Below are 9,136 nucleotides of genomic sequence, written 5' to 3' on the forward strand. Positions count from 1 at the left end.
AAAGCGCTCCCAAGCGCTAGTGACACGATAAAGCTCTCCCAGGTGCTTGTGGCATATAGAAGCGCTCCCAGGTGCTTAGCAGATAATTACAGTGCTCTCAAGCGCTATAATGGGAAAATAAAGCGCTCCCAGCGCTATAGGCAAACAAAGGTCCACCAGTCCAGAAAAAGTCCTCCTAGGACTGCAGCAAGATTGGGGGGGCAAGGCTGGGCCCAGAGCCAGCTCACTGTGCCCCCAGGCAGGGAGGCAGTCCAAGTGGCGGTCCTCCTGGCACCCAGCAGCAGCAGCAGCCCCCTCAGATAGGATCCTGGAAGAGAACAATTTTCAAGGAGACACAGCCCCTTGTTATACATGAAATTCTTTGTCTGGCTTCAGGGTGAGGGAGAAACCAGTCGCAGCTGGTTTTGGAGCACTCTTGATGTGCTCAACCACCCTTAGGTAGGCTAGGGTCATTAGACGCACCACAGGGGGCGGAGCCAGCATTGTGTGGGGAAAGCCCAGCCCTATTCAGGACCCAGGTGCACTCCTCCCCAGCCATCAGCATGCTAATCTCCACACTCACCACTGGGCAGACCCATCATGACTCATGGAGCCTGGCACCCCAGCCAGCTTCAGCCAATCACACTCCAGCACCTTTACAGCACACGCACAGTCATGTCTAGAAGTGGCACTTCCACACTAGACACATACACGCAGCATACATCATTTCGCAGCATTCAATCACACGAGTCCGCACATACCAGACTCGAGCCTGCACACCTCACGCATCAGGAACTACCAGGGACACATACATTCCCCATGCATTCCTATGGGAGGGCAGGCCTATCCCACCACATGCACTCAGAGTGCGCACGCACTTTCCACTGGGACACAGTGAAAGTGCACAGAAAACAAAAATCACCACTACTGGGTCACATTCAAAAGCAAAAAGTTTAGGGGTGAACCTGCCAGAAGGGCCAAGTCCAACAATCATGCGAATCGATTGAGAATGAGTAGTGCATTAAATATGGATTCTTATATCACTAAAATCAAACACGCATCCATCTGTGGGGGTCTATTTATTAGTTTAATAAATGTGGAAAAATACTAGTTTAAGGTAAAACATTTTTATAAAATACAGAATAAAAATAGCTAAACACAGATAGAATCAGCGAAAATGTAAACATGGATAAATACAGCCAGAAATGTCTGAAAAATAAATAGCCTAAGCTGGGAGACCTGGTCCTGATTGATAAACTGTTGTTGTCAATAAAATATAATTGATTAACCCTAGTGAAGTGGCCTGCAACAGACTGGTGGGTTCAACTGGCTTCAGTGCTCTGGTTCATTCACACTCAGGGTCCTATCACAGCACATGTGCTATTTGCGAACACACTCTCAGCATACACATGGGGGCATACTTACAAGGGCATTGCGCCACTTGGGAGCCACTCTTTAGGACGCTCCGGTGGCACAATGCGTCGCTCCATATTTGCAAAGCAGTGTTAAGTCACTTTGCATGGCTTAATGCTGCTTTGTACATATCGCACCCTTTGACGCAGGTATCTGCGTGAGAGGGGGGTGCAATGGGTGTTACTGTGGGCATTCCAACACAACACCCATTGCTTTTTGACGCTGCACCAGTTTTAACGGGATGTGTAAATCTGAGTCAGCTCAAAAAACTAACGCCACTAAAGAGCAGGTGTTACACTGACGCAACGAGCACCAACACTTTTATTTCTCCTCGTTTTTGCTCTTTCTGTATGTACCGCATTCTGCACCGCACACCGAGGGAGCAAACCGCCTTTAATGATTGCTTATCCTGCACAGCACCCTTCTTCATGACCGCAGAGACCGTTCTCGTATCTCGGGCAGATACAAAGCACGACAACTACATGACAACTAGCAAAAAGCTGTGCCTTGGGAAAGACCTTCGCCTGCCATCCATTTGGGCAAAAGACGTGTCAGCTGTTCATTGGTTACCTGTATTTCTGGCATGAAATAAATATAGCATGTTATGCTTTAAACAGTGCATCGGACTTTGGGATTTCTTACCCCAGTTACTATTATATGTATATGTCAGGCACTAACCTTTCTCATGCCCAAAATAATTTGGTGGCTCTTGTGGGTAGCCACTTAACAGGTACGTGCCATCCATTGAATTGGGACTTCTCCCATTGCGCATGTACCCCGGCATCATCCACCCACCAACCCCAACATAAACAATCATCCCCGCAACACAGACACCCTTGCACAATGGTGCAAGAGTGCCTGAGTTACAGGGAATCACCATGCAACACAGGCACCCTTGCACCATGGTACAAGAGTGCCTGAGTTACAGGGAATCACCCGGCAACACAGGCACCCGTGCACCATGGTGCAAGAGTGCCTGAGTTACGGGGAATCACCCGGCAACGCAGGCACAAGTGCACCATGGTGCAAGAGTGCCTGAGTTACAGGGAATCACCCCTGGAACACAGGCACCCTTGCACCATGGTACAAGAGTGCCTGAGTTACAGGGAATCATCCATGCAACACAGGCACCCTTGCACCATGGTACAAGAGTGCCTGAGTTACAGGGAATCACCCCTGCAACGCAGGCACCCGTGCACCATGGTGCAAGAGTGCCTGAGTTACAGGGAATCACCCGGCAACACAGGCACCCGTGCACCATGGTACAAGAGTGCCTGAGTTACAGGGAATCACCCCTGCAACGCAGGCACCCGTGCACCATGGTAGAAGAGGCCTGAGTTACAGGGAATCACCTGGCAACACAGGCACCCGTGCACCATGGTACAAGAGTGCCTGAGTTACAGGGAATCACCTGGCAACACAGGCACCCATGCACCATGGTACAAGAGTGCCTGAGTTACAGGGAATCATCCATGCAACACAGGCACAAGTGCACCATGGTACAAGAGTGCCTGAGTTACAGGGAATCATCCATGCAACACAGGCACCCGTGCACCATGGTGCAAGAGTGCCTGAGTTACGGGGAAACACCCGGCAACACAGGCACCCTTGCACCATGGTACAAGGGTGCCTGAGTTACAGGGAATCACCCCTACAACAGAGGCACCCGTGCACCATGGTACAAGAGTGCCTGAGTTACAGGGAATCACCCGGCAACACAGGCACCCGTGCACCATGGTGCAAGAGTGCCTGAGTTACGGGGAATCACCCGGCAACACAGGCACCCGTGCACCATGGTGCAAGAGTGCCTGAGTTACAGGTAATCACCCCTGCAACGCAGGCACAAGTGCACCATGGTACACGAGTGCCTGAGTTACAGGGAATCACCCCTGCAACGCAGGCACCCGTGCACCATGGTACAAGAGTGCCTGAGTTACAGGGAATCACCCCTGCAACACAGGCACCCGTGCACCATGGTACAAGAGTGCCTGAGTTACAGGGAATCACCAGGCAACACAGGCACCCGTGCACCATGGTGCAAGAGTGCCTGAGTTACAGGGAATCACCCGGCAACACCGGCACCCGTGCACCATGGTACAAGAGTGCCTGAGTTACAGGGAATCACCCCTGCAACGCAGGCACCCGTGCACCATGGTAGAAGAGGGCCTGAGTTACAGGGAATCACCTGGCAACACAGGCACCCGTGCACCATGGTACAAGAGTGCCTGAGTTACAGGGAATCATCCATGCAACACAGGCACAAGTGCACCATGGTACAAGAGTGCCTGAGTTACAGGGAATCATCCATGCAACACAAGCACCCGTGCACCATGGTGCAAGAGTGCCTGAGTTACGGGGAATCACCCGGCAACACAGGCACCCTTGCACCATGGTACAAGGGTGCCTGAGTTACAGGGAATCACCCCTACAACACAGGCACCCGTGCACCATGGTACAAGAGTGCCTGAGTTACAGGGAATCACCCCAACAACACAGGCACCCTTGCACCATGGTACAAGAGTGCCTGAGTTACAGGGAATCACCCCAACAACACAGGCACCTTTGCACCATGGTACAAGAGTGCCTGAGTTACAGGGAATCACCCCGGCAACACAGGCACCCGTGCACCATGGTGCAAGAGTGCCTGAGTTACAGGGAATCACCCCGGCAACACAGGCACCCTTGCACCATGGTACAAGAGTGCCTGAGTTACAGGGAATCATCCATGCAACACAGGCACCCGTGCACCATGGTGCAAGAGTGCCTGAGTTACAGGGAATCACCCCGGCAACACAGGCACCCTTGCACCATGGTACAAGAGTGCCTGAGTTACAGGGAATCATCCATGCAACACAGGCACCCTTGCACCATGGTACGAGAGTGCCTGAGTTACAGGGAATCATCCCTGCAACGCAGGCACCCGTGCACCATGGTACAAGAGTGCCTGAGTTACAGAGAATCACTGCGGCAACACAGGCACCCGTGCACCATGGTGCAAGAGTGCCTGAGTTACAGGGAATGACCCCTACAACACAGGCACCCGTGCACCATGGTGCAAGAGTGCCTGAGTTACGGGGAATCACCCGGCAACACAGGCACCCTTGCACCATGGTACAAGAGTTCCTGAGTTACAGGGAATCATCCCGGCAACACAGGCACCCTTGCACCATGGTACAAGAGTGCCTGAGTTACAGGGAATCACCCCTACAACACAGGCACCCACGCACCATGGTACAAGAGTGCCTGAGTTACAGGGAATCATCCCGGCAACACAGGCACCCTTGCACCATGGTACAAGAGTGCCTGAGTTACAGGGAATCACCCCTACAACACAGGCACCCGTGCACCATGGTACAAGAGTGCCTGAGTGACAGGGAATCACCCCAACAACACAGGCACCCGCGCACCATGGTACAAGAGTGCCCGAGTTACAGGGAATCATCCATTCAACACAGGCACCCATGCACCATGGTATAAGAGTGCCTGAGTTACAGGGAATCACCCGGCAACACAGGCACCCGTGCACCATGGTGCAAGAGTGCCTGAGTTACAGGGAATCATCCATGCAACACAGGCACCCGTGCACCATGGTGCAAGAGTGCCTGAGTTACGGGGAATCACCCGGCAACGCAGGCACAAGTGCACCATGGTGCAAGAGTGCCTGAGTTACAGGGAATCACCCCTGGAACACAGGCACCCTTGCACCATGGTACAAGAGTGCCTGAGTTACAGGGAATCATCCATGCAACACAGGCACCCTTGCACCATGGTACAAGAGTGCCTGAGTTACAGGGAATCACCCCTGCAACGCAGGCACCCGTGCACCATGGTGCAAGAGTGCCTGAGTTACAGGGAATCACCCGGCAACACAGGCACCCGTGCACCATGGTACAAGAGTGCCTGAGTTACAGGGAATCACCCCTGCAACGCAGGCACCCGTGCACCATGGTAGAAGAGGCCTGAGTTACAGGGAATCACCTGGCAACACAGGCACCCGTGCACCATGGTACAAGAGTGCCTGAGTTACAGGGAATCACCTGGCAACACAGGCACCCGTGCACCATGGTACAAGAGTGCCTGAGTTACAGGGAATCATCCATGCAACACAGGCACAAGTGCACCATGGTACAAGAGTGCCTGAGTTACAGGGAATCATCCATGCAACACAGGCACCCGTGCACCATGGTGCAAGAGTGCCTGAGTTACGGGGAATCACCCGGCAACACAGGCACCCTTGCACCATGGTACAAGGGTGCCTGAGTTACAGGGAATCACCCCTACAACAGAGGCACCCGTGCACCATGGTACAAGAGTGCCTGAGTTACAGGGAATCACCCGGCAACACAGGCACCCGTGCACCATGGTGCAAGAGTGCCTGAGTTACGGGGAATCACCCGGCAACACAGGCACCCGTGCACCATGGTGCAAGAGTGCCTGAGTTACAGGTAATCACCCCTGCAACGCAGGCACAAGTGCACCATGGTACACGAGTGCCTGAGTTACAGGGAATAACCCCTGCAACGCAGGCACCCGTGCACCATGGTACAAGAGTGCCTGAGTTACAGGGAATCACCCCTGCAACACAGGCACCCGTGCACCATGGTACAAGAGTGCCTGAGTTACAGGGAATCACCCGGCAACACAGGCACCCGTGCACCATGGTGCAAGAGTGCCTGAGTTACAGGGAATCACCCGGCAACACCGGCACCCGTGCACCATGGTACAAGAGTGCCTGAGTTACAGGGAATCACCCTTGCAACGCAGGCACCCGTGCACCATGGTAGAAGAGGGCCTGAGTTACAGGGAATCACCTGGCAACACAGGCACCCGTGCACCATGGTACAAGAGTGCCTGAGTTACAGGGAATCATCCATGCAACACAGGCACAAGTGCACCATGGTACAAGAGTGCCTGAGTTACAGGGAATCATCCATGCAACACAGGCACCCGTGCACGATGGTGCAAGAGTGCCTGAGTTACGGGGAATCACCCGGCAACACAGGCACCCTTGCACCATGGTACAAGGGTGCCTGAGTTACAGGGAATCACCCCTACAACACAGGCACCCGTGCACCATGGTACAAGAGTGCCTGAGTTACAGGGAATCAACCCAACAACACAGGCACCCGTGCACCATGGTACAAGAGTGCCTGAGTTACAGGGAATCACCCCAACAACACAGGCACCTTTGCACCATGGTACAAGAGTGCCTGAGTTACAGGGAATCACCCCGGCAACACAGGCACCCGTGCACCATGGTGCAAGAGTGCCTGAGTTACAGGGAATCACCCCTGGAACACAGGCACCCTTGCACCATGGTACAAGAGTGCCTGAGTTACAGGGAATCATCCATGCAACACAGGCACCCTTGCACCATGGTACAAGAGTGCCTGAGTTACAGGGAATCACCCCTGCAACGCAGGCACCCGTGCACCATGGTGCAAGAGTGCCTGAGTTACAGGGAATCACCCGGCAACACAGGCACCCGTGCACCATGGTACAAGAGTGCCTGAGTTACAGGGAATCACCCCTGCAACGCAGGCACCCGTGCACCATGGTAGAAGAGGCCTGAGTTACAGGGAATCACCTGGCAACACAGGCACCCGTGCACCATGGTACAAGAGTGCCTGAGTTACAGGGAATCACCTGGCAACACAGGCACCCGTGCACCATGGTACAAGAGTGCCTGAGTTACAGGGAATCATCCATGCAACACAGGCACAAGTGCACCATGGTACAAGAGTGCCTGAGTTACAGGGAATCATCCATGCAACACAGGCACCCGTGCACCATGGTGCAAGAGTGCCTGAGTTACGGGGAATCACCCGGCAACACAGGCACCCTTGCACCATGGTACAAGGGTGCCTGAGTTACAGGGAATCACCCCTACAACAGAGGCACCCGTGCACCATGGTACAAGAGTGCCTGAGTTACAGGGAATCACCCGGCAACACAGGCACCCGTGCACCATGGTGCAAGAGTGCCTGAGTTACGGGGAATCACCCGGCAACACAGGCACCCGTGCACCATGGTGCAAGAGTGCCTGAGTTACAGGTAATCACCCCTGCAACGCAGGCACAAGTGCACCATGGTACAAGAGTGCCTGAGTTACAGGGAATCACCCCTGCAACGCAGGCACCCGTGCACCATGGTAGAAGAGGGCCTGAGTTACAGGGAATCACCTGGCAACACAGGCACCCGTGCACCATGGTACAAGAGTGCCTGAGTTACAGGGAATCATCCATGCAACACAGGCACAAGTGCACCATGGTACAAGAGTGCCTGAGTTACAGGGAATCATCCATGCAACACAGGCACCCGTGCACGATGGTGCAAGAGTGCCTGAGTTACGGGGAATCACCCGGCAACACAGGCACCCTTGCACCATGGTACAAGGGTGCCTGAGTTACAGGGAATCACCCCGGCAACACAGGCACCCGTGCACCATGGTGCAAGAGTGCCTGAGTTACAGGGAATCACCCCGGCAACACAGGCACCCTTGCACCATGGTACAAGAGTGCCTGAGTTACAGGGAATCATCCATGCAACACAGGCACCCGTGCACCATGGTGCAAGAGTGCCTGAGTTACAGGGAATCACCCCGGCAACACAGGCACCCTTGCACCATGGTACAAGAGTGCCTGAGTTACAGAGAATCACTGCGGCAACACAGGCACCCGTGCACCATGGTGCAAGAGTGCCTGAGTTACAGGGAATGACCCCTACAACACAGGCACCCGTGCACCATGGTGCAAGAGTGCCTGAGTTACGGGGAATCACCCGGCAACACAGGCACCCTTGCACCATGGTACAAGAGTGCCTGAGTTACAGGGAATCATCCCGGCAACACAGGCACCCTTGCACCATGGTACAAGAGTGCCTGAGTTACAGGGAATCACCCCTACAACACAGGCACCTGCGCACCATAGTACAAGAGTGCCTGAGTTACAGGGAATCATCCATTCAACACAGGCACCCGTGCACCATGGTACAAGAGTGCCTGAGTGACAGGGAATCACCCCAACAACACAGGCACCCGCGCACCATGGTACAAGAGTGCCCGAGTTACAGGGAATCATCCATTCAACACAGGCACCCATGCACCATGGTATAAGAGTGCCTGAGTTACAGGGAATCACCCGGCAACACAGGCACCCGTGCACCATGGTGCTAGAGTGCCTGAGTTACAGGGAATCATCCATGCAACACAGGCACCCGTGCACCATTGTGCAAGAGTGCCTGAATTACAGGGAATCACCCGGCAACACAGGCACCCGCGCACCATGGTGCAAGAGTGCCTGAGTTACGGGGAATCACCCGGCAACACAGGCACCCGTGCACCATGGTGCAAGAGTGCCTGAGTTACAGGGAATCACCCGGCAACACAGGCACAAGTGCACCATGGTGCAAGAGTGCCTGAGTTACAGGGAATCACCCCTACAACACAGGCACCCGTGCACCATGGTACAAGAGTGCCTGAGTTACAGGGAATCACCCCGGCAACACAGGCACCCTTGCACCATGGTACAAGAGTGCCTGAGTTACAGGGAATCATCCATGCAACACAGGCACCCGTGCACCATGGTGCAAGAGTGCCTGAGTTACAGGGAATCACCCCGGCAACACAGGCACCCTTGCACCATGGTACAAGAGTGCCTGAGTTACAGGGAATCATCCATGCAACACAGGCACCCTTGCACCATGGTACAAGAGTGCCTGAGTTACAGGGAATCATCCCTGCAAC

Source organism: Lissotriton helveticus, chromosome 5_1, assembly GCF_964261635.1.
Source record: "Lissotriton helveticus chromosome 5_1, aLisHel1.1, whole genome shotgun sequence".
Classification (NCBI taxonomy): Eukaryota; Metazoa; Chordata; class Amphibia; order Caudata; family Salamandridae; genus Lissotriton; species Lissotriton helveticus.